Source organism: Canis lupus, chromosome 10 (genome assembly GCF_048164855.1).
Source record: "Canis lupus baileyi chromosome 10, mCanLup2.hap1, whole genome shotgun sequence".
NCBI lineage: Eukaryota > Metazoa > Chordata > Mammalia > Carnivora > Canidae > Canis > Canis lupus.
This window is the reverse complement of record NC_132847.1, coordinates 65,849,301-65,876,753: the sequence shown is the minus strand read 5'-3', so window position 1 is coordinate 65,876,753 and position 27,453 is coordinate 65,849,301. Positions and strand designations below refer to the sequence as shown.

The 27,453-nt window shown below is 43.3% G+C and overlaps 1 long non-coding RNA gene across 4 annotated transcripts; it reads right to left on the bottom strand.

Annotated features, from left to right (window-relative positions):
- Window positions 1-27,453, bottom strand: LOC140641836 (uncharacterized). Of its 4 annotated transcripts, none has more exons than XR_012038452.1 (4): window positions 26,438-27,453; window positions 25,850-25,974; window positions 17,576-20,139; window positions 1-1,961 (listed from the first exon to the last, which is right to left on the bottom strand). It is a non-coding gene; the product is annotated as an uncharacterized lncRNA (long non-coding RNA). The 4 variants fall into 4 exon arrangements; XR_012038451.1 differs by lacking the exon at window positions 1-1,961 and adding an exon at window positions 6,278-15,321; XR_012038450.1 differs by lacking the exon at window positions 1-1,961 and adding an exon at window positions 15,679-16,638.

The window sequence follows — 27,453 nt, the reverse complement described above, 5'->3', positions numbered from 1 at the left end:
TTTAAAAAAAATTACATCCACATAAAAACCTACACACAAATATTTCCAGCAACTTTGTTCATAATTGCCCCAAACTGGAAGGAACTGAGATGTTATTTAGACAGATGAATGGATAAATACATCTATACAGTGGAACATTATTCAGTGATAATTCACTGATAATTCAGTGATAAAACACTATGGACTTTAGTTAATAATAATGTGTCAGTATTGGCTCATTAATTATGAGAAATGGGCCACACTAACGCAAAATGAAATAATAGGGCAAATGGATGGGTGGATGGGGGGGTGGTATATGGAAACTTTCTGTGCTATCTGCTCGTTTTTCTGTAAATCTAAACCTATTAAAAATTAATTACAAAAGTAATGGTAATTAAAAAGATAAAAAAACAATCTATAGGCCAGGAGAAAATATTTGCAAACCGTATTTCCAGCAAAGGACAAGCATCTAGAATATATAAAGAATTCTCAAAACTGAAGAGTTAAAAAAATTAAAAAACAAAAAACAAAAGACAAACCTGAACAGTTAGAAACAAACAATCCAATTTAAACAATGGACATAAGACAGGAACAGACCTTTCACTAAGAATGATATGCAGTTGGTAGATAAGCACATGAAAAGACACTCACTAGGGTGAATCACTAGCCATTAGGGAAATAAATGCAAATTAAAACCCCCAAAACAACTATCACACATCTACCAGACTGGCTTTTAAGAAAAATTTGTGTCAAAAACTTGATCATTTGTGCATTGCTGATGGAACATAAAACGGTACAGCCGCTCTAAAAAGTAGGTTGGATTCTTATAAAATTGAACATGCAAATTTCATACCACCCAGCAATTATACTTTGGCATTGATCTCAGAGATATCAAAACTCCTCATCATACAAAAACTCATACCCGAGTGTTCATGGCAGCTCTCTTCCTAAGAGTCAGAAACTGGAGACAACCCAGATGTCTCTCAATGGTTGAGTAAACTGGCACATCCATACCCTTGAGTACTACTCAACAAATTTTTTTTTTAATGAACTATTAAAACATGAAACAACTTGGATGAATCTCCAGGGAGTTTTGCTGAGTGAAAAAAAAAAAGCCAATCCTAAATTGTCACAGACTGCGTGATTCCATTTATACAACATTCTTGAAAGGACAAAATGACAGAAATGGAGAACAGATTAGTTAGGGATGAGTGTGTAGAGGGAGTCAGCCGTGGCTACAAAAGGAAAGTGCAAGAGGTCCTCGTGGTGGTGAGACTGTTCCCTATCTCGACCACACGCACGCCTGTCTTGTGGTTAGGGTGTTATACTGTAGTTTTGCAAGGTGTTGCTATTGGGGTGGGGGGTGGGGGGGCGGGGAGAACTGGCTAAAAGGTACACGGAACCCATCTATATTATTTCTCACAACTGCCCGTGGATCTACATTTACAAGAAAAAAAAAATTAGTTGAAAATGAAGAGCTGGAATGAGAAAGAAATACATCCTCACATCCAGACTACACGTTTAGCCTAATTCAGTCAAGATCTCTATAGGTGGGGGCAGCCTGGGTGGCTCAGCGGTTTAGTGCTGCCTTCAGCCCAGGGTGTGATCCTGGAGACCCAGGATTGAGTCCCACGTAGGGCTCCCTGCATGGAGCCTGCTTCTCCCTCTGCCTGCCTCTCCTCTCTTTCTCTCTCTCATGAATAAATAAATAAAATCTGAAAGAAAAAAAAAAAAAGATCTCTGTGGGTGGGATGAGGTATTGGCATTCATTTTTAAATTTTCCAGGTGATTCCAGTGTGCAACCAAGTCTGAGAGCCAGTACCTTTGCAGCTGTGTGGGGCATGGGGCGTCGGTGCAGAGGCCGGGGAGAGGTTAGGGGTTACACAGATCGCCTCTGTCCCGCTGTGCGGCCTTGGGAAAGCCATTGAACCTCCTTTAACCTCCGGCTCTTGAGCTCCCTGTTCTTTCTTCCCAGCGCTTTTCTGAAGATTGAAGAGAAGATGCAGGTAAGGATTTCATGAATTGTAAAGAGCAACATAAATGTTCCGACCAGCATACAATGTGTGTTGTACGTACGCGCAAATGTGTTTTTAAATATGTACAGAGCACCTGCTGCACGCAGCAGTCCTTATATTTATCGTCTCGTTTAATCTCATCAACAACCTGACAAGGTAGGAACTGTGATTCTGAGTTTTACAGAGAGAAGGAGCCTGAGGCTCATAGAGATACTAACACTCTTGGGGTTAGGAGCACACACAGACTCTGCTGAAGCAAAACTCCCCTGGTCGTGGGTTTGCCAACAGAAGTGGTTATCAGTGTAGTTTAGGTGAAAAAAGTAAGCTCCTACTCTCACTTCCAAGAGACATAAACAAATTCCTGCAAGGACAATTTGGGTTGAATGATCTGATTTGAACAGTTTGAATTTTTTAACTTCATCTTGCCACTATAGATGAAGCTTAAGTGTGAGAGGGAGAAACAGAAGTGGAGAAGGAGAAAGCACCTGGTTCCCCAATGATTTCGCCTAGCAGGAAGTCAGAGGCCTCTGGGGTCACGAACAAACTGGGACATGTGGCGTCCCGTTAGTGAATATTAAATCCCTCTTAATGCCTGTGTGTGATTACAAAGGTAGTTAAGAAAGCACTGAAGTACAGAAAAGCTGACTCTGGCGTCAGACTTCCACAAAATGAAAAGAATGTCAGTGTAAAGGGGAAGGAAGCCAGCATCTTGTTATGTGCTTGTTATAAATTAAATGAATTAAACCACTGGAACATTTGTAAAACTAAGTCTAAGAGAGATCGGTTCAAATAGATCAGAGAACTGAGGCAGTTTTATGTGGAAAAAAAGTCCACATATGCAACTGGAAAGGTCTTGATTGCTGGCGTGCTTTTTGGATTAAGACAATTACTTGATTGACCAGCTATGTGCATATAGAGACCAAATAATTCAAGGTCTTTTACCTCCTTTTTTTTTTTTTTTAAAGATATTTATTTGAGAGAGAGCCTAGAGAGAGAGAGAGCAAGAGTGGGGTGAGGGGAAGAGGGAGAAGCAGACTCTCCGCTGAGCAGGGAGCCTGATGGGGGGCTTGATCCCAGGACCCCAGGATCATGACCTGAGCCAAAGGCAGACGCTCAACCACTGAGCCACCCAGGTGTCCCCAGTCTTCTACCTCAAAGGGATTTGGAACAAGGGATCAGTCTCAGTGTTGGCCGGCAGTTTTTCTAATGTTCCTCCAAGAATTTCAAGTTTTACGTGAACCAGCCATCATCTTTCCACCTCTAAGGACATTTGTCCACCCACTTTACTCTCTAGTGATATGTGCTGGTTCCCCAGTGAATTTTTAAAGCTCTGGCTCAATAAATTGAAAGTAACTTACCAGATGAATCTTTGGAGATTGGGGAAGGGGAACATAAAGACAGGAGAATATTTTTGCAGCCTGTTCCTTTTGAAACCAAGGAGGAACCCTCCTAGTGACCCAGGTCTTGGGGAAATGGCCGGATTCAGTACTAGCTTGAAGATGTGGAAGCTGTGAAGAAGTCGGGCATGGCATTGCACTTGGGCATTGGCTGGGGTCTTATTTTCTTAAACTGATGAAATGCTTAAAAAAAAAAAAAAAGTAGGGGCACCTGAATGGCTCAGTTGGTTTAGTGTCTGCCTTCAGCTCAGGTCATGATGTTGAAGAACTGGGATCGAGGCCTGAGTCGGGCTCCCTGCTCAGTGGGGCGTCTGCTTCTCCGTCTCCCTCTGCTTGTGCTCTTTCACTTTCTCTCCTTCAAATAAATAAATAAAATCTTAAAAAAAAAAAAAAAAAAAAGAAGTATGGAAACCCATCTGGCAGTCTCGAGTGAGCTTCCTGGCCTTGGCCTGGGAGATTGGGGTTTCTGCGGGGGCATTCCTCAGTGCAGTATCTAGGCTGCATCTGCTCCTGTCTCCAGTGGATACTTGCCTCTGATCTTCCTGGCTATCGGGGAATACCTGGCTTTTCTCACCTTCTCCATCTTTGTCTGAACTTTCACCTCCCCCTGGTGTTTAGGTTGCCAAATACCATGCTGTTCCTTAGGGAGCAAGTGGTAGCCTTCAATATTTAAAACGATCGAGAGGCACCTGGGTGGCTCAGTGGTTGAGCCTCTGCCTTTGGCTCAGGTCATGATCCTGGGGTCCCGGGATCGAGTCCCACATCGGGCTCCCTGCATGGAGCCTGCTTCTCCCTCTGCCTGTGTCTCTGCCTCTCTGTCTCTTGTGAATAAATAAATAAAAGTAAAAATAAATACATATCATCTTTAAAAAACTATTAAAATCAAGTGAGATAAAGGTTGTATGTTTCTCTATCACTAAGTTAGAAGAGCTAATGTTAGTATCAGTCATCTTTAACCACTGTGCAGCTTTGATTTTCCATCACAAAGCAACTTCCCTGGGACATTCTCTCCTCACAAGCAGCCTAGAATAAAGAGGGGTGGGTGGGTGCGTGGGTCGGTGTTGAACATTATTCTCATTTTAAGGATGACAAAAGTGAGGCTCAGAGACCTGTGGGATTCAGTTATTGTGCACATAGCCCTGTGTCTGGTGCTTTGGGGGGTGTCTAAGGGATATATCATTCTCCATGGGATGGATGGCAAAAACCATCATGGCAAAGTCACCACTCATGAAGCATCTAACTTCAGGTCAATATGGTGACCTGGTCTAGGCTCTGCACCAGCCCCTGGGGGGGGGTGGGTCAGTGGGCCATGAGGATGAATAAGCCCTGATGTGAAGCTGCTTATGGTTTCACGGGGGTAGGGTTGTCCGATTTAGCAAGTAATGAGAAAGATGCCCAGTTAAGTCGGAATTCCAGCGAACAGGGACTCATCAGTATAAATACGTCTCCTGTAACTGTATCTGGCAGTATTTTACACGGGGGAAGGTAGAGACTAAAAGTCCCAGACTATTGCAACCAATAGTGGGGACTCTGGGAAGGTTTCTTGGAAGAAGTTAACAGCTGACTTGGGTCTTGAAGGCAGAAGAAGCCGTGGAAAATCTAGTAAAAGGAGGCCCGTAGAGTCTGGCGAGCTTAGGGAATGGGACTATTTATCATTTTGATCCTAGTTTTGTCTTTTATAAATGGGGGGATATATATGTCCCTTATAGGGTTATTGTGGGAACAGAATGAGTTTATACTCATGAGGCATTTAGGACGGTGCCTGGCACACAGAGGGTGTCGGATGTGTATCTGCTGCAGTGAGAGGGACGTTGACACCAACGAGGGCAGGAAAGGAAGGGACTTTCCAGAGGTTCCAGTGACTGTAGTCAACTGACCCGAGGAGCAGAGCATCCATCCCCAGCGGGGGTGAGAGGGAAAGGCTGGAGCCTGGGAAGAGGCCACCAAGAGTAGGTTTGGGGGAAAGTGACCAATTCCTTGTGCACCTGTGTTTGGGGGACCCACTCCAGGTGGAGAGACGTGGCTGGAATCTGAGCACAGGCGCCAGCCAGGGAGGGGGGCCAGCAGCAGAGGCCTGGGGGATGACAGATTGGAGGTGAGGAAACCAACGGCATGGATGAAATCACCCCAGGGCTGAACGACAAGTGAAAAAGAGAGCTACAGTCCCATCTCGCCCACGTGCTACTTGCAACATGCAGATTTTTTTTTTAAGATTTTATTTACTAGAGAGAGAGAGAGATCAGGTGAGCACAAGCTGGTGGAGAGAGATCAAGTGAGCACAAGAAGGAGAGACAGGATCTCAAGCAGACTCTCCGCTGAGCAGGGAGCCCCACGTGGGGCTGGATCCCAGGACCCCAGGATCATGACTGGAGCCTAAGGCAGACACTTAACCAGCCCAGCCCAGCCACCCAGGTGCCCCCACACAGATGTTTTAAATATTAAGTGTAATTTATTCTCACTAAGGCGATTCCATAAAAACTAAGGCAACCGTGAAGACCCCCTCCCCACCTCACTCCGAGTTGCAGAGTCGTGGGTGTGGACCTGTGCCGTCTGGGAAAGGATGGCTTTGGTGAGAACTGAGGCCCCTGGAAACGGTGGGAGGAAAGCTCACTTTTTACTTGACACCCCTTTGTGCCTTGCAATTTTTCCTCCAACAAAACGTGCTATCTGTTCAAATGTGATGTATTTATTTATTTAATTTATTTACTTATTCATGAGATACACAAAGAGAGAGAGAGAGAGAGAGAGAGGCAGAGACACAGGCAGAGGGAGAAGCAGGCTCCATGCAGGGAGCCCGACATGGGACTCGATCCCCGGTCTCTAGGATCAGGCCCTGGCCTGAAGGCGGCGCTAAACCGCTGAGCCACCTGGGCTGCCCAAATGAGGTTTTTTTATTTTATTTTATTTTATTTTATTTTATTTTATTTTATTTTATTTTATTTTATTTTATTTTATCTTATCTTATCTTATCTTATTTTATTTTATTTTATTTTATTTATCCCAAATGAGATTTATTTTTAAGAAAAAGAGAAAAGCTAGAAATTTTGGTAGCCAGGTGAGAGCTTGAGAAAGGTGCTCCCAGTTACATTTTGCTCTTTTATTTAGTCATCGCAGAGCAGGGTTTTGTGGAGACCTATGGCTTTGGTCATTTTACCCTGCAAAACAAGTATTTATGCGTCGGGACACCTCATGTCTTGGGTGTGTCCACAGAGTCTCAGCTTAAGGAGATAATATCTCTCCAACCACTGCATCCATTTTTCATTTGTCTTCACACCTACTGTCTCCCTGTCTCTTGAGGACTTGGATTGTGGGACAATAGTCAACACTATGTTAGCATTCCTTTGACATGTGTCTGGGATTGGCCCCAACAAAGGGCCAGCCCTAGGTCCTGGTCCCCAGGAAGTGCATAGGGCCAGTCCCTTTGGAGATCCTGGATTTTCCCACCTCAGGTAATGGACATAGGATAAATGAATGAGAAGGAAAGAGGTATCTCCCCTATAGTTACTGCTGAAGGAAAGAGGTATCTCCCCTATAGTTACTGCTGAGGTGTTCCGAATAAGGAACGGACAAGAAAAGGTCATGGACAACTGGGGGGTTGGAACAAAGAGTCTAGAGATGACCTGGTCAAATATTTTAAATGAGAAAACAGAGGCCCAGGGTTGGGAAGCAACTTGCCCAAGATCACATAGCTGGCGAGTGCAGGAGCTGAGATCATCGTGAGATCCCCGGCCTCTGGTCCTGTGCTCTCTCCACACCACCGGAGATTCTTGTTGAGGAACGTGCAGCTCGGCACATCCAGAACTTCACACTGTGTACCTCCTTGATCCTTTGAGAGTCACTTAAAGAGGAATGGACCTGTCTGTGGTGCCACAGGAGCATACTTTTTGCAGAAACAATGTGACTGTGCTCTCTCTACCAAGAGCAGGAATGAGTCACTTCCAGGAACAGCCGAGCCAGGATCTCTCACCCTCCTGGGGGAGAAGGCCCCTCACATCAAAATACCATTTTCAGAAAACAGCTGGGGGTGCTTCGGGCAGAGCCCTGGCCTGCTCCCTTTTTTGGGGGCCCAGCTTTTCATCAGAGTTAGAGAACCAGAATGGTCAATTATATCTCACTGACGACATCAAGGAAGCTTCCACTAAGTGAGGCCCAATTTAATAGGTGGCAAAGGCTCATGGCTAGACCAAGGACAAGCCAAGTGTTGTTGAAGAAGAGTAAAACAAGAGGAAGGTTGTGGCAGAGGATGGTAGCTGTCTAGCAAAAGAGTCCTCCGCTCTGATAGGATTTGGAGCTGGGCACGTGGCTCTGCGGCACGGAGACTGCGTGCCAGCCTCTCTTGCAGCTACGTGTGGCCGGGTGACTAAGTTCAGGCCCATGAGGTATGGGTGGAAGTATTATATGGCATTTCTGGGTCATCTTCAATGAACAAACTGACATCCTGCAGCAGCTTCCCCTCCCTCTTCCCTTTAGCTGGAAGATGAACGTGCCTGTGACTTAGCCGTGTCCATGCAGACAGGGATGATGTCCTTGGTGGGTGATGGAGCAAGAGGATGGAGGGAACCTGGCTTCCTGGATGGCCACATGGTGAAAAGACACTTGCTAACCTGTATGTTGGGACCGTAGCGACAAATCTCCCTCTCTTTTAATCTACTGTATTTGGCGGGGGGGTCTTTTAGATGTAGAAGTTTATCCTTTGCTCTGACTTTATTGGGGGAAGCGCAATAGGAAGTGGGTGATGTTTTGAGCAAAACTAGAAGGACTCCAGGCCAGAGCAGGAAGATGTCCCACCCTTTTGGATAATTACTGGACTGGGCATGAATTTCTCTGTAGAGCTTTGGTCTATCACTTTTCCTTTCCTGACAGTTTCCTAAGTAGAAATCAGCTGTCTCACATAACCTTCACAAAAATCCTGTAAAAATCCTGTGAATAGGGGTCCCCCCCATCTTATAGCTGAGAAAACTGAGATCAGGTAACTTGCCCAAGATCATACAGTTTACCTATGACGGGAATATGATTTGATCTTGGGTCACTGTGACTCCAGGGTCCAGGAGCTTTACTCTGTGGCATGCTGCCCCTCCCAGTAAGCTAGGATTGTTTCTGAAAATAAGTGCTCACTATGCTTTGGTGGTTTTAAAGTAAGTTTATAAATAGAATGGGCTTGGCTGTTTCATGCAGGTAGGGGCTGGCATGAAGCTGTACAGGCTGTACCTAATTTATAAAAATGACCCTACAATTCATTTGCATTCCTGTTGTTTGGAACTGAGATCATGTTTTTTTCCAAAGAACCAATGTGATTCATGGTGACACATACCCAGGCTAGATCCTAGACACCTTTTATAACTCACAGTCTGAGTTCTGGGTCTAGTGAGCAAGGAAAGTCATGATAGTGATGATGCCTTGTGCCCTCCCTGCTCTATGCTTTTATGCCTTCCTTACAAATTGCCACCTCCCCTACATTTCAACCAAATCCCCCAACTGCTCAGTCTAGCTCATTTCACAAAGGAATAAATAAGAAAGCAAGCTGCTTGAACTAATTTACACTAACATGCTTGTTTTCTGAGACAATCTATGCCACTCAGCATGGTGGACTTACAAACATTTGCTTTCTATGCAGTGTATTTTATTACAGTGCAGTTGTAATCTATAAGCATGCTTGGATCAGGTCAAGGAATTAGGTTATATTGTTGACCACAATTCATTCTTTCAGGTGGGTTAAGTTTCAGATGGAAAGGCATAAGCAATGCCTTGGAGAGTAAAGTGGGGAAACAATCTCAAGAGGCCATCAAGTACATAGCTACTTAATTGTCAATTGTCAGAAGACTGGATGGCATTTATAGAGTTTGGAAAGCAAAGGGATGATCTGGAAACACAAGAGCTATGTTGTAAATCTGCTTTGTTTCACATCCATCAAAATTTTGTATCCATTCTGGATATTTTAAGCAGGAAGAGATTTTAACACATTAAATCTTACCAAATTTTGCTTACAATATAGTGATGCGTGTTGGGGGAACTGATTCTGGGCCTGTAGGTGTATAGAACACTACAGTAATGACGCACCTGGAAAGCTACGACCTGTTAAGCCTCCAGAACTATTGAGTTCAAGAACCTACCACTGCAGGTTTGAGTTGGGATAAGGCAGTGGGAATCACAAAACTGCTGACATTGTTGACAAGGCCAGTGCTGGTGCCACGGCTGCCTTTGGCATGTAAAAAGCTGAACAGACACTAGTGTCCTGCTGCAGAAAAGCTTGACATCCTCATGATTGTGTTTATCTTTTTTTTTTTTTTTAAAGTAAGCTCTATGCCCAGTGTGGGGCTTGAATTCATAACCCCAAGATCAAGAGTCACATGCTCTACCGACTGAGCCAGCCAGGTGCCCCATGTTTATCTTATTTTTGCCTCACCAAACTCCTAGAAGGGTATCTAATTGGTAAATAAAATCTGCATCTAGAACCTGCAAAGGAAATGTGGAAAGTGTAGTTTTAGCTTCTGGCTTCCCATATAGGAAGGCGCTCTGGATCTACAGAGCCCAGTAGAACTTTCTGTGCACTAGCACAGTTGCCAGATGTGGCCATTGAATACTTGAAATGTGGCTAGGCAATTGGGGAAGTAAATTTAGAAGTTTACATAATTTTAGTCATTTAAATTTAATTTTGGAGAGTCATGTGTGGCTAATATCTAGGGTATTGATCAGTGCAGCTCCAGAAGGAAGATCAGTATCCGTAACACTGATTATAGTCCTTGAGAATCACTGTGGAGGGTAACTCTCATGGCCTCTATTTCCACACCTGTAAAATGAGGATAACTACTCCAGAGAGTAATGTTATAATAAAGTAGCTGGGAAACAACTCATAGTTAGCAATAAATTCAGCACCATGAATACCAGGGGGCTAGGTATTAAGCCCTGGTGGGAAAGATTATCCCAGAGGATGAAGATAAATACACTTGAACTAGGGTCTGGCACAGTAGTCTTGACAACTCAAGAGCTTTCCAAAGTGGACCTTTCTAAGAGAAAGCTGATGATGTGTTCTTGGCTGAATTTGGCTTCTCTCTAATCCAGACCTTTCTCCTGAACTCCATGTCCACGAATCTGTGTAGTGGATGGCTTTACCTGGATGCCTGACAGTTACCTCAAATGCAGCACATTTATCCATCCGTCTATCCATCCGTCCATCTATCCAAATGTACACAAACATGTATTACATGCTACCATATATGAAGTAATGAGCTAGACAATAGGAGTGCAATGTTGAACAAAACAGATAATAGCTCTTCCTCAGAACTTCTAGCTTATTAGGAAAGACAAAGAATAACAGGCAGTGGGGTAAGTGGAAACACAGGGTACAATGGGAGTACCTCGGAGGGGTAGCACCAGACCTAGACCAGGAGCTGCCCAGGCTAGTGGAGAAGCCTCCCTGGAGAAGCAGAAGAATTGGATCTAGCCAACAGAGGCTGAGGGGAGCATCAAAAGCAGAGGCCCAGAGGCAGGAAAGAATGCAACACGTTCTAGGAGGCAGAGATGGTCAGTTACCCAGAATATGTAAGGCAATGTGTAAGATGAGGTAGGTTCAGACAGATGATGCAGGATCTTGAAAGCCAAGCTAATTGGACTTTAACTCAAAAGCCCAGGGGGACCATAGAAAGATTTTAGGCAAGATATTTGCTTTTGGGGAAAAAGCTCTGCCAATGTCAAGGGAATTGTTTCCCTCCCCCAAATTCATATTTTGAAGACTTAACCCCCAATTTGGAGATGAGGTCTTTGGGAGGTAATTAGGTTTTAGGTGAGGTCATGTGGGTGAGGCCCTTATGATGGGACTAGAATCCTTACAAGAAGAGATGCCAGAGAGCTTGCTCTCATTGTCTCTCCCATCGTATGCGGACCAGCGAGATGGCGGCCTTCTACAAGCCAGGGAGAGGGTCCTCACCAGAAATGGACCATGCCAGCACCTGTGACTTCTAGCCTCTAGACCTCTGAGAACTACATTTCTGTTGTTTAAGCCATTCAGTCTAGGATATTTTTTTATAGTAGCATGAGCTAACTAATTCGAGCCCTCTGGTAGCAGTGTGAACGAATTCTAAGAGAACAAGTCTGGAGCCTGGCGGAAGCAGGAAGTTGTTGATGTAACTGCTATGTGAGAGGAATGAGGGTAGTAGCACACAGATAGTAGGAAAAGGGAAGGAGAGAAGAGTGCAGGTTATGGAGATAAATACAGAATTCTGACTTGGGCAGGGGGAGAATATTTGGTGCGAAGGTAGGGAACATTAGAAGAAAAGTTGGTTTTGAGATGGGGGAATGAGTTCAATTTTGAATGTGATAGCAATGCATATGACTTGTTGGACCTTTCCTGCACTATGTCTAGAAACTTCATTTGATCAACAGGTTTCTCTAGTGTTCTTTTAGGGAGATGAGTCAAGAATGGAAAGATTAATAACTGCTTTTGAAGGTTTTGGGGGAACAGACCTTGTGGTAGGCAGCATCACGGTCCCCCCAAAAATGTCTACACCCTAATTCCAAGAATCTGTGAGTGTCACTTTACATGACAAAAGGGTTTTATAGATGTGATTAAATGATGGGAAGATCATCCTGGATTAGCTGGATGGGCCCAATCTAATCGGAGAGTCATCAGTAATGGAGAACCTTTCCTGGCTGGGTTGGAGAGAAAAGGTGGAAGAGAAGAAAGAAGAGTTAAACCCTCCATTGTTGGTTTGAAGAGGGAGGAAGGGGAGGAAGCCAAGGAATGTGGTAGCCTCTGGAAGCTGGGAATGAGTCTCAGTTGAAAGCCAGCAAAGAAATGGGGATCTCAGTACTACAACCACGAGAAGCTAGCTGATTTCTGCCAACATTACCCAACGAACAGGAAACAGGGTCTTGTCTAACATCTCCAGAAAGAAATGCAGCCGGATAATACCTGGATTAGTCTAGTGAAATCTGTACTGGATTGGTGGCCTGCAGACCTATAAGGTAATAATACATTTGTGTGGTTTTAAGTTCCTACATTGGTGATAATTTGTTAGGGGAGCATAACAAAACAAGTACTGGCCCTCATCTGCAGAGTCGGTAGGCACACCAGTTTGTGTCTAGTTAGGAGCTTAAGCCACACTAGTAATTTGAGCAAATTTTGAAAGAATTGTTAACTAGTAAAAGGTGATTAGTAAATAAGAGTAAAAGAGAGCTTTAAAGCTTATAGAAATAGCAAATGTAGGGAGCAGCCAGCAGGGCAGAGAGAGGGTACCCAAGGGAGGAACAAACTTGGCTAGGTCTTGCAAGGGGTGGAATTGATCGGGATTGTTTAATTTATGGCATAATGGCTTTGGATCAATGGGCACAACAACGCGAAGATCTTGCAGCAAACCTTGACCAATGATAATATTTAGTCCTGATGAGTAAATCATTTTAGTCATTTAGCACTCCATCTTCTAGGAGTAATGCATTTCCTGGAATGAACAGTTACATTAGTTTTATTGTTTAGCATAATGATAGAAAAATATGCAGGTCCAAAAAAAAAAAAAAAGAAAGAAAAATATGCAGGTCCCAGTATTATTTTAATACAGGTACAGACAATGCGTTAGTTTCAATTTTCATTACTTTGCTATTCTTAGGGGAGGAAGAGATGCTCTCATGGTTCATTTGTGTTTCATGGGTGAGCTGAAAAGTTTCCATATACGGTTCTGTGTGAACGGCTGTGAATTAATCCTCTTTTTCTCATTGGTTTGTAAGAACATCGCATAAAATAAGGGTGTTCTTTGTTATTGGAGTTCTGATTTTTCCCAGTTGGTCATTTGTTTTTGACTTTGTTTTTGCCTCTTATTTTAATATAAAAATATTAAACCTATTTACTTTGTCCCACGAATCAGTTCTTTTGTGGGTTCAGGTTATGCTTTAAAATGTCTTTCCATACATACCAGATTGTTAACTGCGCCAACTTCCACAGAGTGGGGGTGTATAGGGATGAGAATGCTTCCACTTTGGGATTTATACATTTATGTGTTGTTTGAACTTATTATAAAAAGCATGCTCTGCTATTACACTTTTAAAATATTTTTAAAACATAGAAATGCTTTTTCACACTCCTAAGCTTCTAGAGCTTTTTATGTTTTATATGTTTAAAAAAAGCATAAAAAGCTCCTGGGTGGCTCAGTTGGTTAAGCATCTGACTCTAGATTTCAGTTCAGGTTGTTGTGTTTTCAGGGTCATGAGATCCAGCGCCCTGTTGGGCTCCACCCTCAGTGGGGACTCTACTTGAGATTCTCTCTCCCTCTCCCTCTGCCCCACCCCCATTTATGCTCTCTAAATAAATAGTAATAGAATCTTTTAAAAAATACTTATTTAAGGAGCCAATTATAGCCAGTTTTTCCTCCCAAACACCTACACAATTGCCCCAACTCTGTTGAACATCCCATCTTTACTCCCCGATTTGCCATGCTATTGTTACAAGATGCTAAATTTCCATACACGGTTGGGACAATTTATGGACTATTCACACCCACATTCCTATATATTTCTGTGTCAATACCATATAGTTTTATTTACTGTAACTTTATTAAAATATTTTAATACCTTTGGGACACTTGCCCCCCTCATGACTATTATTTTTCAGGATATCTCTGACCATGTTCCTATGTTTTCTTCTTTTTATATTAATTTTAATAATATTTGACTCAAATCACCATGAAATCATGTTGGTGTTTTCATTATAATTGTAATCCTTTATAAATTTAGGGGAAACTGGCATCTTTATAATACTGTATCTTTCCATCCTACAATAATGTATACCTTCCTCTCCTCAAACAAATTTTCTCTTCTTTAAGTCCCTAAGTAGAATTTAGGAAACTCGTGATTTTGTGAATTTATTTTTTTACTTAGCTACTTTTGTTATTTTATTGTTTTATCGGCTCTCTTGGCTTTTCTAATTTTCTGGGTCTCCGCTTTAGGCATGGAGTTCATAGACAGCATAGATTGTGGTTTCATTTTTGGACTCAATCCGAGTTTTTCATTTTTTTAAGGATTTTATTCCTTTCATGTAGGGCTGTATCACAGATGTTTGTTCTGCTTCTGCATTCTTATTTAAAAAACTCTTAGCCTGTTTGGGCCACTATAACACAAATACCATAGCCTGGGTGACTTAAAAACATTTATTTCTCACAGTGTTAGAGGCTGGGAAGTCCAAGATCAAGGCACTAGCAGATTGGGTGCCTGGCTAGAGCCTGCTTCCTGGTTCATAGACAGCTGTTTTCTACCTGTGTCCTCACATGGGGGAAAAGAGAGATCAGAATAAGCTCTCTTGACTCTTATAAGGGTTAGGGTTAGGATGAGGGCTCTACCCTTATGACCTCATCTAATCCTATGCACCTCCTAAAAGCTCTGCTTCCTAATTTGGGAGTTTTGACATAAATTTTGAGGGTGACACAAACATTCGGTCCTTAACGTAGTTTGAATTTTCTTCTTATGGCCTTTCTTGGTCGTCTACCTCAACACTGCCATCGAGACAAGTTCAGTTACTTTTTGTTTCTGTTTCTTTTTTGTTGTTGTTCAAGTAGTTAAAATATTTACTTTTATATCTCTTCAAATATACGTTTTTGTTTTGATCTTCTGAGCTCTGTCCCAGACTATTAGCATACATTATTATTTCTATATTATACATAAAGGACACCAAAATGGGGTGACCTGTTGGTCTAAAATTTCGAAGTCCTACTAATCTTTTTCTAGTGAATAGCTCTCATATTCTGAGCACTCACTATGGACCAGGCATTTCACATGTTATCTCATTTAATCTGTAGATTATTTCTAGGACATGGGTATCATTATTCCCATTTTCATGTGAGGAAATCAAGTCTTAAAATATCTAATAGATGCTCAGCTTCAAACAGTCGTGGATTTGAACCATAGTCTTTCTAGTTTCTGCTCTTTCCTGTTATTCACATTCTTTCATCCTGAGGGAAGAAATAAAAGCCAGGCTATCGTCTCTGTTTCTAGTGATGAATCAAAGGAAAAGGTTGGAAACGTGACTTCTCTTAAGTATTATTTACTTTTGACTTTTGAACTATGTGTTTTGTTTTTTTCTGAAGACTAAAATCAGTAGTGAAAAGAAAGCTACCCCTAAAATTGAAAATAAATTGAAATTAATAACTTTAACTCTTGGGGATCCCTGGGTGGCTCAGCGGTTCAGCGCCTGCCTTTGGCTCAGGGCATGATCCTGGGGTCCCGGGATCGAGTCCCGCATCGAGCTCCCTGCATGAAGCCTGCTTCTCCCTCTGCCTGTGTCTCTGCCTCTCTCTCTCTCTGTGTGTCCATCATGAATAAATAAATAAAATCTTTAAATAACCTTAACTCTTTATCAAATTGGTTACATAACCACACAGCGAAAAGAATTCTTTCTAGTGACTTTGCTATATGTTCTTCTGGTATACTTTCTTGGTAAGGTATATTCTAAGGAAAAAAGACCAGCGAGTAATTGCAAACTTCACTTAATAGTTTTATTTTTAGAAGTAATATTTGTATTATAATCTTTTTTTTTAAATTTTTTTTTTAATTTATTTATGATAGGCACACAGTGAGAGAGAGAGAGGCAGAGACACAGGCAGAGGGAGAAGCAGGCTCCATGCACCGGGAGCCCGATGTGGGATTCGATCCCGGGTCTCCAGGATCGCGCCCTGGGCCAAAGGCAGGCGCCAAACCGCTGTGCCACCCAGGGATCCCTGTATTATAATCTTGAAACATATAATTTTATATATTAGGAAAGAACAACTAAGAATGTTAAGATCCAAACTTCTCATTGTGAGGGAAAGCGGATACACATAAAAATTAAAGTAAAAGTCCTGTATTAAATTTGATATATTAATATCAGCTCAAGGTTTGTATATTTTTACTTTCTCTGTTCACTGAACGGACTGAAAAGCAACAATATCCCAGTAGCCATGTTAACTAAGCATCTATCCTTCATGCTTGTTTTTAGCTGCCAGTTTTGGCAAAGCCTCATCATTTGGGTGGGAGAGGACTGGCTGCCCCAGGCTAAGTCTGTTTTCAGGCAAGGAAATAAGCCAGAGCTTAGTTCAGCAGCTGGGGATTTTAAAGTTCTTTGCCAGGAATGAGGTCTTCTCCAGTCCTCTTCATCATCTTTTTGTGAAGGCTACATTGCTCACTAATGCTTTTATGTGAAAGTGGACTCTTTTGGGTAAACATGAAGGCGGAGCTGTATCCTATGTCCGGATTAATGCTGGGTAGGAATTTGGAGTTGAGAACAGGAAATCCTGAGAATTGAAAATCCCCGGGAATTAGCAAAAACTCCTGAAAGAACTTCAGATTTTGAAAGGCTATATAATGGGTAGGATCAAAGCTGAGATGACCAAGGGGGACAACCCAGCTAATATCTGGGTTGGAGGAGGCATAAGTGTATTTATGATATGAAGAAAGGATGGAATTGGTAAAATACTGAGGCCCAGAGAGAGATGAAAGGATTTAGAAGGCCCAGGGAGAGGTGAATAGATCTACTAGTCTGGATGCTGTAGGGAGGGATTGTGGGTTCACCTTCCTCTTTAAGGACCCCCTTCCACCTCAAAAACACCGTCACTTCCATAACTCCACGTGGGTGACCTGGAAGTCTAGTCTAGAGGGTATATTCTCAGTGTCAGCTCTTTGAGGCTTCTGTGCACTTCAGATAAACTCTGCTTTCAGATGCTTCTCAGTGAGCCTTGGGGCACTAGTTCCATTTTATATTTTCTGTGAGTGTGGGGTTCCTTGTTCTGTTTCTCCACTATTTAAAGAGGAATCAGAATTTACTAACATTTAGGGAAAAAAGACATGTCAATTTAGCAAAAGAATCTTAAGGCCGGCCCCCAGCAGAGACGAACCTTGTCTTCTACTTGCCTAGATTAGTTATGTTGATACAAGAGCCACCTGAGAGGGAAACTCTCAGGAAAGAGTAGAATATTGATGAGGGTACAGGGTAGGGGTAGGACTGGGAACTGGGGTTTATACTGGAAGCTCACAGACCCCCTATCTGGGTGTGGTAGAGGGCTCCATGATAGAACCCTGACAACAGTGAGTCACCGGCCACAGATTGGATTATTAAGAGAGTTCAGGAAAGTCCCTCGACTCTATTCATCAGTCAAGAACCCAATTCAGGTCTATCTCTGGGCCAAGGGTCCCCTTTGCATTAGGGCTGATAGGAAGAACAATGCTCCTAACCTTTGAAAGCCTTGAATCAGACGCCGGAGCCCAAGTTCGATCATCAGGGTCAAGCCTTATGTGAAGGAGTACACCTGAGCTTGCTGTTCAGGGACATTTGTGTCCTTTATCTGAAGAGGATAGAGACTGAACAATCAATTGAGCATGACTACAGAAAACTCTTCTTGAAATTTTTGCAGAAGGAAAAGTGGACAATATTTTGTCCGCCTTACCGTGAAGTACAGGGATGGATCCAAGGGCTCTATTAATATAGAAAACCAGATCATCCATGAATAATGAATAATGAATGTGTGCAGCTAACCTCAAGAGAAGAGAAGGAAAATTTGGCCCCAGCCACTCACTCTAGTCTCTTAAGATCAGTGCAGAGTCAAAAAGAGGAACAAAGGTGTAGCACTAAAAGGCAAGGTTTGGTCTCGTCAACCGTGGGATGCCCAAGGTTTAGCCTTAATCTCACCTAACCAGGTGACCCAGGTCCACAATCTCTGAGGAGGGCAGTTCCTAGAGCAAGTCCCTGTTAGAAAACAGAGCGCTGAGAGGGGAGGTTCACAGCAAGCATTCCCTGTTCTGCTGGGGATCTGGCCCACGGGGGAGCCGTGTGAGGTCCACTAGAACCACTGTTTGTTCTGGAGGCAGAAATCCCAGGTCTTGGTTGGGGACAAGCTATCTGACTTCCCCAAGCTTCAGTTTCCTACTCTGAGGTGTCACCTGGTCTCCGTACCTCACAGGGTTGTTGTGAGGATCGCACAAGATAATGTCTGGGAAAGGCCTTCCTATTCCTGTCACGGACTACTTTACCTTGTGCACTCATCTGGGGGCTCCCAGAGTCTTAGTCTGCCAAGAGTGTGCCACAAAGGATCATTCCGCTCAGACTCCTAAAATATCACTTTGCTCTTCTCTTCACCGTAAGTAATCCAAGCTCTTGCTCAGATTGGAGGGGATGACTGGAAGAATCTGATGAAGCACAGGACAAGTTTTTCCAAGGAACAGGAGAGGACTCTCTCTTCCCTCTTTCCTGTGTCCCTCTTCCTAGGATGATTATGCAGTGGCAGGGCCCAGTGCAACCTGGGGTTGATGTTGGCTCGGAAGCCTCTAGGGAAGGGAATGGGAAAGCAAGCCTTGGTGTGAGGAATGAGGAAAACATTGTGAAGTCTGGTATGTGTGTGTGTGTGTGTGGGGGGGACATAGTGTGTTTCCAGGCCCTCTACCAGGGCCCTCTACCAGGCCCTCATCCCAGCTCACTGACTTTAGGTTAATTCTCTCGTCTTCTACAGCCATTTGGACAAGCTCCCCATTATAGGCAGTTTGTGCCAACCATTTTATCAAGATCCCCCACTGTGAGTTGTGCGATGTGGTGGCCATGGAAGCTGACATTCTGCTGTTTGGGGAGCCTGTGGAAGATGCTGCTGCCGCCTTAGAGCCACACAACTGCCACCATTCCTCTGAGGGAGTTAGCTCAATCTCTGCCTTCAACCTCTCACTGACCCTCGGAAGACCTATAACTGACTCCTCAGCCCCTTTACCTCTGGTTTCCACCTTCTCTGCAGTCTGGATTCTGCAGACACCCAAGTTCCAGACCCTCTGCAGACTCCATAACACTGGCTTCCATATTCTCTGTGGACTCTCCAGAAGCATGTTGATCTCTGCTACTTCTTTGCCTAAGTACTCTTTGGGGCCCATCTTCCCTCAGTGGCCTCTGACCATCTGTTTTCACTGTGTCCCATTTTCTCAAAACACCTCCTTGTCACTCATTTTACTATCACTGCTGGCTTTCTTTTTGTGAAAACCTGGGTGGAAAAGCTAATTTTCAACAAAAGGCTTCTGAGCATTGTTTTGTTTAGAACCCCAAACTTTCCCTTCCATGCATGAGGTGACAGGGGTTTTAGAATTCTCTTTGACCTGTTATCCTATTTTTTCACCCCCAGCTCACTTCTTGGTGGAGTCTTATCTCCTAGGAAATAATTTGATTAATTCCATGCTATTGATAGCAAAGGAAGTTGGATGGCACCCAAAGAAAAGTAAGTACAAACCCAGCAGACAGTGTAATTGCGTGTTGTAGCCACATCATAAACAAAGTGCAGCCTGGCCTTGGACTCATACGGAGGAGTGACTAAGGTAAAATAAAAACAAACAAAAAAAAGTATGAAAGATAAAGACCCTGGAGTTACTATGGTTAATAGGTAAGAAGGGTCAACAATTTAAACCTTAACTCTGCAGAGAGGGAAGAACAAAGGAGCAAAAATATATAGAGATGAAGGCACCGTGGTGGGTGGTTCTGATGGTCTCATCTGGTGGATCTTGAAGGATGGTGACACTTGAGGCAGTCACCACTGTGGTCCCAATGGTCTTGCGTGGAAGGGGCAACTTCCTGCCCTTGTCTGTTTTGGAATGAATCCTCAGATGTCGCTGTTAGAGGTCTCAGGACAGCCTCCCAGGGACTCGGTGTGGTTTATGTCTTCTGACTTGGGAGGCACAAGTTTACTGTTGTGTTAGTTGTTAACAGTACTTGGTAAGGGCCTTCTCACTGAGGTTCAGGTGCAGTTTTTCTTTGCTGTCTCATCTTGTAACTTAAAGAAAAGAAAATTTGGGTCACTAGTCAAGTGAATGATAAGACAGAGACTTAATGGAATATTTTGGTGATTCCAAAGAGAACCCTGTGACCTAGGCCCAAAACACCCTGGGGCATTTTATGGAAAGGGAACCCTAATTTTATTCTTTTTGTGTACTGTCCGTGTTACAATTTGTAGTAAGGTATTTAGAAGCCTGTTGCTGTGAATACACCCATCAATGTGGAATATATCCTTGAAATTGTCTTTTTGTCATTTATAGAATTAAAGTTTATGAGTGTATCTTTATATGTTTATGTAGGCATACAGAATATGTATATATAATAAAGTTAATTTTAACCTTAAGACATGATTTAGCTTAGAATATAAAAACAAATGTATATGTTACAGCGAATTACCGTTTAATAAAATAAAAATTCCTTGGGCACCTGGGTATCTCAGTTGGTTAAGCATCTGCCTTTGGGCTTGAGCCCCCAGGAGGGCTTCTGGCTCAGTGGGGAGCATGCTTCTCCCTCTCCCTCGGCCCCTCCCCATGCTTGTGCCTGTTTTCTCTCTCTCTCTCTCTCTCTCTCATAAATAAAATCTGAAAAAAATTCCTTAACAGATAAACCATATTCATGATCTTATATACACATTCATATTTTCTATAATTTTCATACTAAATATATAGTCTTAATCATTTTTATTTCCAACTACATTTAATCAAGGTGACCAACTTTTGTTTTCTCCAGACACAAGGACAACTAAAAGGTAAGAAAGCAAGAATTGACCAGATTTTTATGAGTACGCATTTCAGATTATCTTTTACACTTTCAGGAGGAAGAATAAAAACACTGTCCAAAGGCACTTACATTGTCTATTAATCTGCAGTCCTTATGTAATGTATATGAACAAGGATAAATTAAAACTGTTATATATATTTTATATATATTTAAAAGCTTAGAAACTGCTCAGGTATCCAAATGTTATATATCAAGTAATGCAACATTTTCTAAAGTCTTACCGTTTTGCCTAAGTATTTAGAAATTACAATTTTAGCCAAAACATTAAATCTTTATGATTCATAGTACTGTAAGAATTTTACAAGATCACAACCCTTTAAAAGACATCTGTCCTATGATTTCACTTAAACACAATTTCGTATTTTATAATCTTAAAAAGTTTGCTTCAACAATGATTCTTTTCTTGTCCCATAAAACCAATATACAAAATTTAGAAAGTTTAAATCCTGAAGTTTTATTCTTAGTTTCATATAAACTAGAATATTGCCTTAGCATTAATATATAATAAAACCAGAGCAGTAACTTTATGTAATAAACCAAAGCACTATAAACACAGAGTTGTCTTTAATCAATATGATTAACTCATTCCAATTTGCCCAAAATTAATTTATGAGAAAATTACACGATACTCAAAAAAAATATACTTTATAAACTTTGTATTAACGAAACAAAATTCAAATAATCTTAAAGTCTTATTTAAAAGCTCTTAGACTGAAGCTAAGATCTCTCATTGCTACAGTAATGAAGGCTATTATTTAAATACATTTGTCTACATTTTATAATGCACAATAGTTTACTGTCATTTTTATTTTTTCTTACATATTTTTGACTACTTAGTATGCAAAATAACGACAATGATTTTTTTTTTTCTGAGCAATTGATCTTTTAGAATTTCCTAAGTGAGGGAAAAACCGAAGAGGATAGGATAACAACAAAGTTGAATAGCTTTAGACAAATATGAAATTATCAGTGTAAAGGTTATCTCTGTCTGTAAGGAGAAGGGAGAAACTTTAGATGCAGGAAAACCTTTTTCATATATACTAGACACCGAAGACAAAGGCATTACAGGTTTAAACAGTAAGTCAAGCCCTTGACAATTTTATCAAGTCATACAATTAAAAGCCAGTGTTTATTAATCCCTACAGAGTGGAAACAGAGGGGAACTCTACATTAATCACAGTGATCGCTCTGCTCTCTTTTAGACCAGTTATACAATCTCCTCTTGAGAGTTTCTGTTCCCTTTTTACCTGAGGCATTTCTCAAATGAACATTCTTGTTCCTGTCAAAGTTCCCCAAGTGGCCACTATAGTTCTAGTTTATCCTCAGTGAAGTTATGCCAGGTGCTAGCACAAGCTTATTAGCAGACAAGCCCAAGAGAGATTTTTGGACTGTTGATCAGAGGTAAAATATCACTTGCGTTTTAAGTCCTCAGCCCTAAGGTTAGGCTGCTTCTACGTGCTGGCCTGGGAAATCGGCAGCCACCTGGCTCACAGAATGCGTGGAGAGATCTTTCCCAAAGCCAATTTCTCACACCCAGAGAAGACTGGAGAAAGTTCTCTTGGGCAAGCAGAAGATGGCAGACAAATAGAAGGCAGTCGATGGTGTTAAAAGCCAAACTTCACCAGGGGATACTCAGGTCTGATCGAGAAACCAAAAATTCCAGCAGACAAATATTAAACTGGTTATATCTTTGGTTCTCCAATATCAGAATCGAAATTCAGTATAAAACCACGCAATTCAAGACAGGGAGACCGCCAGTGTCTTGAGATTTAAGGAGTCTCAGATATGCACATTATTAGTGAGTCGCAGGGGCCAATGCTCAGTAGGGAGAGTTCTGACCAAATATCAAGAGAACCTCCAAATGTCTTAATCAGGGCACCAGGAGCAAAGTTGTAGTCGACAAAGTCAGGTTTATTGGCTCATTGCAATGATGGAGGTCACACACCAGAGGAACCATGGGGTGTGTTACCAAGGAAGGGAAAAGGTATGAAACAGTTTTGAAGAACGGGTGGCATTTAGGTGAGATTTATACAAAACAGTATTTTGATAAGTTAAAGCAAAGGAGGACTCTGTGTAAAAGGGGCAATGTGAGGTCTGGGTGGTGAAATGGGACACAGGTCTCCTTTTCTTTGAAATTACAAATTAAGATAAACATGGAATGTTGTACACCCAAACCTCTACTCTGAATCTGTACCTGGGTTGGATATCTAGGTTGCTGCTCTGTGTCAAAGTGAATTAGATCCTGTAGACAAGAGCAGGATGTTTTGTTCTTATTGAAATTATTTCAAAAGTCAAGTTTCTGATAAACTATAACGATGGAAAGCAAGATTTCTCAGTAACAAAGTAATAGTCATGCTACTGAATGTCTGTAGGACAGTTTACAGCTGCAGTGTTTCCTGGGGAGAAAGAGAATTTTCTGCTAACTTTGCAGCTGGCTTTATCTGTGTCCTGTGTCTGTTTTCCCAGCTTGATGAATGGCATGGTAGATTTTCAGTTTCTCAGGCCAAACTAATTTTCACTTTCTCAACATGTAACTCAGTCTCTTGTTTTACCAGCTTGTGGAACTTGCCAGAAAGAAGTCGTGGTGGCATGGGACCTTTTCTGCAAGTGATTAATCTCTTCCCTTCTTTTCTGTTTCCCAGCTTCCTAGGATGGGGTGTGTGATTTTGGGGTCCCAGCGCAGCTTGGGGTTGTTCCTGAAGGATGAGAAACTCATAGGGAACAGAATGAGAAAGCAAACCTTGGGCTGGTGAATTAAAGGTGTACAGGTTTCCCCCACTATCCAAAGTAGTGTGTTCCTATGAAAACTTCATAAGCCAAAAAAAAAAAAAAAAAGTCATAAAGCAAAGAAGCATTACCATTAATTTATATAGAAAATGATTCGAGTGCTTCCAGACCACCCAAAAAACGCCTTAGGCTTTTCTTTTTTCTTTTTTTTTTTTCCTTAGGCTTTTCTGATACTGTAGGGCACATCTTGCTAACGGAGGCACAAAACAAATCAAGATCAAGCACAGAGGCTCACAGACTCAGCTCAGAGCTCTGGCGGCTTGATGCTGAGATGCTGAGTGTAGTTCTGGGGAAGCTTGGTGGGGCGCCTCTGGCTGCCACCACTGCTGCTTGGGGGGCACCCTGAACACAAATGCTGAACGCTATATTCACTGTTCTATTTTTTTTTTTTTTTTTTTTTGGTAAAAGCAAAAATTCTCTTTGGATTTCTTGCGGGGAGCAAAAACAGGTGATAGCGTAGGTCTGTCATACAAGCGAGGCTGTATAACACAAACTTTCAAAAGGCGGGGGTGGGGTGGCATCTGGAACTACCTGAGTGTTAGGGGGCAGATGAAGCGAGTGAACACCTGCAAAGCGCTTACCAGGGTGTGTGCATGGGGTAGGAGGGCAATATGGGTTGGTATTCGAAAAAAGGGCTCACGGCAACACACTTTGTGCTTTTCATCTTTTGTTGTGAAGGTGAAAATCCTCTTCGGATTTCTTTCAGCCAGCAAGAACAGGACCTAAAGGAGGTCTTTGTAAAAGCAAAGTGGTGTTACATGAACTTTGGATAAGCCAGGGCAGAGGCGTACCGGTGTTGTGAGTCTCGGATGTGGGGGGACGGGCAGGGCAGCATGCCTCAGGTGTCCTCACCCTCTCCAGCCTCTCTTGTTCCTATTCTTTTTTTTTTTTTTTTTAAGATTTTTTATTTATTTATTCATGAGAGACACACACACACACACACACACACAGAGGCAGAGACACAGGCAGAGGGAGAAGCAGGCTCCATGCAGGGAGTCCGATGTGGGACTCGATCCTGGGTCTCCAGGATCAAGCCCTGGGCTGCAGGCAGCACTAAACTGCTGCACCACCGGGGCTGCCCTTGTGTTCCCTATTCTGTTCCTGGTTTTAGTTAAGGGCGCAGGGAGGGTTGGGAGAGCATCAGGGTGGAGGGGGACCTCCTGTGTTCAGCGGGCCTGTGAAAGGTGCTGCCCTGTTAGTGTCTGCAGCTCCTCTACTTGAGCCTCTGTAACTCTGGCCTCCACTCTTTTACCAGACCTTCTCGAAAACCCATTACCAGCCCTGGCTGAGCCTGTTTAGTTCTGACCTATTTCTCAGCCTTTCTTTCTAGGACCCGGGCGAGTCCTGTCGACTCTTGCAACGTTCCTAGCTTGTGTCTGCCTCTGCTCCCACAGAGCCTGTTTTCTTCTCATTGTGCCCTGCTCTTCCCAGTGGGACCCACTCCCTTATCCCTCCTTTCACCCTATTATTGCCACGAGAGGTTCTCCCACATTCTCACTCATCTCTTTCTCCACTCCCATTGATGGCTTTGTCTCCTGGGCCTGGGAGTCCTCCTTGCCTTGGTCTCGCCTAATCCTTCACTGTCCTTCCTCCACCTCCACTACCAGCATCCTCATTTTTCCCCCGCAAGAGCTCTCTGCCTCCACTCATCCCCCAGGTCCCCTTATTCAGTCTCATCACTGGGCGCCAGATCCCTTTTTGCCTTTGGAGCTACAATCATAACAGACTATCTTCGACTCCCTTTCTTCTCTCTCCTGGAACGACACACTCAGATACGAGATACTCTTCCCCAACCAGATCCTCCCCTTCACATGATGCTACCCTCTCTCTCTCTCTCTCTCTTTTTTTTTTTTTGATGCTACCCTATCTGTAAGGACTCCAGACTTTCATCTCTCACCGAAACCCCATCCACTCTGTGAATCCTACTGATTCATTTGCCTGTCACCCCCTCCACCGACTGTCTCTGCCCCACCATTGCCAGACTCAGTTTGGCTCTGTTTCAATCTTACCGAACATTGTTCCAGAGGCCCTTTTGTCTGGCTTCTTCTGTTGCAACAGCCTCAAGCACAGACTGCTCAAAAAAACTTGCCCCTATCAACCTTCTGGTGGCAGGTGTCTGCTGAGGACTTGGTTTCCCCTACCTTCTCATACTGTGGCTTCCAGCAGGAGTTTTTTTCCTATCAGGTTCCTTCTCTGGGGAGATCCTGTAACCAGATAGGTGGATGCAGGTAGACATGCTTTCCTCAACTCTACTGTCCGGAAGCTCCTGGAGATACAAGTCACAAAGAATGTTGATTTCCGGATTTGGAAGGAGAAAGAAGAGGGGATCATTTCTAGAACAAAAGAGGGCAGATTACCAATTCTGTTGCTGATAAGCATCCCTTATGGTTGTGCACTACTCCACAGCCCTCTGACTCTTCCGGAGATATGAAGGCGAAGCACGGAAATTGGATAGTCTGTAGGAGCTTACAAATCCCCAAACCTTTAGACTCTGCAGCAGAAATGTAAGCTAGCTCTTCTGGGGTCCCCGCTCTGCACAGCAAGTTCCTGCTGGCCACTCTCCTGTTCTTTAAAAACTTTAAGACCTGCCAGTCTCCCTTTCAAACTTATATGATCTCTAATGCCCTCCTTCTGCAATCCAAATGCAGGTAACCAATCCCCAGACCTTTTCCTTACCCTAAGCCCTAGCCCCAGGTGTTGGGGGAATGTCCGAGAGAGAAAGAACTTACCAAAGGAGGTTGGTATCGTCTCAAAGTCGAGTTTCCACTTTAGGAATATGATGATGGAGATGAGTTTGGGAATGAATTGGAATTCTTTCACGGATTAAACAGTTGAGGGAGATATAGTCAAGGCCAAAGCATCCCTAGTTCCGGAGTAGACCAGGTTAGTAGAAGCCCTGTGTGTCCATAAGTTTCAGGCTCCAAGGAAGAGCCAGAAGAATGTAGCCCCAAAGGATGAGAGGACCTCATGAGATCCAAGGCATAAATGCATCAATCAAGGGAGGTGGGATTAGGGACATACCAAGCCAAACAGTCACCCTCCCAGCCCAGGGACTTAGGTGACACCCTAATGAGCAAGACCCATGGTTTTTGCCCCAGCTGGAATACACTTCTCCAAAAAGTTCACTTGGGAGCAAAGGACGAGATGCTTAATTCAGTGGCTTTGTCCCAGGACACAGGTTAAGGGCAAGAGGGTCGCTTGCAAAAAACTCCATCACCCGTGCATCGTCCACATCCAGTTGAAACCAGAGGAGTCTGGGTTAAGTGTCATCGTCATCTTTCCAAGCATTTGGGACACAATTAGTGAGAAAACCAAAACGGCCTGCCCTGGGGTTTACGTCTTGGTCCCTGAGTCGGCTTCCTCTCCAGCTACTCAAAACTGTCAAGCCTCCTTCATTTTCCCCGAGCTCTTTCACCCTGCCCCTCCCCGACAGCTTTGCCGCGTGGCCCGCAAGCCGCCTTCAGATGGGGGCTTTTCGTCATCGCATCTTCAAAGCCGTCGCGCCCCAGCCTCCTTTCCTCCTCCGAACTGCTGCGCCAAGCGGGGTCCTTCGGGGGTCCCTCCTCGACCCTCCCGGAGAGGCGCCGGGGCTCTCACCGCCGCCATCACAACTCTGGTCACACTGCGTTGTGACTTGGGGCGACTGTCCAGCACCTTCGAGCTTCCCTGAGGGGCCCCCTCTCTCCCTCACCGCAGGCCTGGGGTGTGGCACCCACCCAGGTAACGGTCAGCGATAACGGAGCGA